The following is a 2,727-nucleotide window of genomic DNA, read 5'->3' as shown; positions in this document are numbered from 1 at the left end:
CTGAGGGAAGGATGCTCTTGAATACACCATGGTTACCCACTCCTGCTTACATGGGACAGGATATGCACTGTGGACCTGCCCCTAGTGACAAAGAATGATTTTGCCATAGTGCTCTTAGAATGTAGGAATTGAATGTAGATCCTACACTCAGATTGTATCCCTTAAATTTTGCTGTCATAACATTCTTTAACCAGACTAAAGGTGGGTGTTAGGCCATGTGATGATGTGGAAGAAGCCCAGAACTCTAAATATCCAATGGTTGGGGGGGTGGGTCCTGAAATCGGCCACTTCACTGCCTTGAATTTGATGCAAAATACCCCAGGTTGAACTGGCCTCTTAAGGTATCTGGCTTTAGGCTCAAACCTCTGTGCCTTAGACATCATGGCTCTGCTTCTTGAGAGATAAGCAAAGAGTACTCTTGGACAGCTCTTTTAAGCCAAGCCCTCAAGCCAGTTGACACTAATGGGCTCCAGAGGGAGATCTCCTCATTGTTTCCCTTGACCTTAAAAATAAATTGCCTTATTTGAGGGATTTGGGTATTAATTTCAAAGCTGAGCCAAGTAGCTTCAAATTTCTTACCAGGGGTTACTTCTGCCTTCTGAGTGTGTGACCCATGTTGAAGTCAGTTAGAATCTGTACCTCTGCAGATTTAAAAAAAAGGTGTGGGGGGAAAATTTGAGCAAGAAAATGTACACATAAGCATATTGGCCAGCTACTGTACTACAACTTGATTCATCTAATTAAAGAGATAACAGTGCAATCATCAAATTAAGTTATTATTGATTTTAATTTTAACTGTGACCTTAATTTGATCACTGCTTTTCTTCCAGCTCATCTTCAGCCTTCTTCAAAAGAAACTGTTCAATGAAAGTAATGTGTTTGTTTTTTTTAAGGAAGTAAAGCCATTTGAGTATACACAGCAACTCTGCTTTACCCACTTTCGCCTTAAGTGTTATTCTTGGTCTATGCTAGTGGGTCCTAGTCTTAATTCCACCCTCTTTCCACAGATTAAATGCACATATGATGACTATGTGATATGCAATAGCAGTGATTTGAATAGTATTACTCCTTTTTAATTTAGGAAAATCTATTAATTTGATGACAAGTTAGTGTTTACATTTAGAAAATAATTAGAGGTTACATTCCAACAAAGACACTCACATGCACAAATAATTACAAATAATGTAAAAATATTTTTTTAACTTCTCCTTCATTCCTAGGAATCTTTAACTTGCTCAATGCTTACGTGATCTGGAACCAGAGTAGGCATTTGGCCAGAGCTCATAATGATAAAAGGAAACTCTCATCAGGATGAATGTTGGCAAGGCCGGCATGATCAATCTCCAAGTCTTTCACTTCTTGTGAAAGACTTGTGGTAGTCTAGTAATTCTTAGTCTTTCCAGATTTGAGGGATCCTTTGTTGGACACCCCCCAGAAGATGCCAGCATTTAGTGTTCACTCTTTGTTTTTTTACTATGAAAGAATAATAGAGCAATTCTTCTGTTGCAAAGAACTCAAAGACCCAGCAGATCAGCATGTTTTTCATACTATGGATTCCTCTTTGAAATTTCTAGGATTGTCTTGTGAATCATGTATAGATGTTCACACTTAGCAGTGCTGTGGCACCATGGTGAAGAATTACTGAATTAGCCTGTCCAAAGAAGGGAGGGGCACATAATTTTGGAAGCTGTTGATCACGAGAGAGAGAGTAAGCAAGAACAGGTATTTTCTGCATGGTCTTCACTTTTATTGGGATTATTCTCCATTTACTGTGCCTTGGGAACCATATTTCTTTCTTTTGGGCAAGTGTTCAGATTTAGTGCAAAGTCAAGTTCTCTCACAGTGGGCAATCTTTGTCTTGGTGTAAAGTTAATCAAATAACTTGATCTAGTTTCATAGTAGGTAGGGTCAGAAGGGACCTGAGCAGATCATCAAGTCTAACCCCCTGCCATGGGCAGGAAAGAATGCTGGGGTCAAACAACCCCGGCTAGGTGATTATCTAACCTCCTTTTGAAGACCCCAGGGTAGGAGTGAGCACCACTTCCCTTGGAAGTTGGTTCTGGAACCAGCCGCCCTGACTGTGAAGTAGCGCCTCCTGATATCTAGCCTGAATCTACTCTTTGTCAGCTTATGGTCATTATTCCTTGTTACTCCCAGTAGTGCTCGGGGGGAACAGGGACTCTCCCATTGCCTGATGGTCTCCCTTGACCAGTTTATAGACAGCCACTGGATCCCCTTTCAGCCTCTCTTGTGGAGGCAGACAGGTTCAGGTCTCAAAGCCTCTCCTCGTAGGGCCTGCCCTGCTGCCCCTGATCATGTGAGTGGCCCTCCTCTGGACCCTCTCAATGCTGCCCACATCCCTCTTGAAGTGCGGCACCCAGAACTAGATGCAGTACTCCAGCTGTATCCTGACCAATGTCATAGAGAGGGGGAGGATCACCTCCTTGGACCTGCTCGTGATGCATCTATGGATGCATGACAAAGTGCAGTTAGCCTTCCTGACTGCATCCCCACACTGGCGGCCCATGTTCATCTTGGGGTCTATAATGACTCCAAGATCCTTTTCTGCCTCTGTGCTGACGAGAAGGGAGTTCCCCAGCCTGTAGGTATGGTGCTGGTTCTTTCTCCTCAGGTGCAGTACCCTGCACTTGTCAGTACTGAAACCCATCCTGTTCTCATCAGCCCACCCCTCTAACCTGTCCAGATCTAATTGCAGCCTGTCCCTCT

The sequence above is a fragment of the Gavialis gangeticus genome, unplaced genomic scaffold (assembly GCF_001723915.1).
Source record: "Gavialis gangeticus isolate Ggan-Ray unplaced genomic scaffold, GavGan_comp1, whole genome shotgun sequence".
NCBI lineage: Eukaryota > Metazoa > Chordata > Crocodylia > Gavialidae > Gavialis > Gavialis gangeticus.
The sequence above is the reverse complement of the archived record's forward strand: the minus strand, read 5'-3'. Positions refer to the sequence as shown.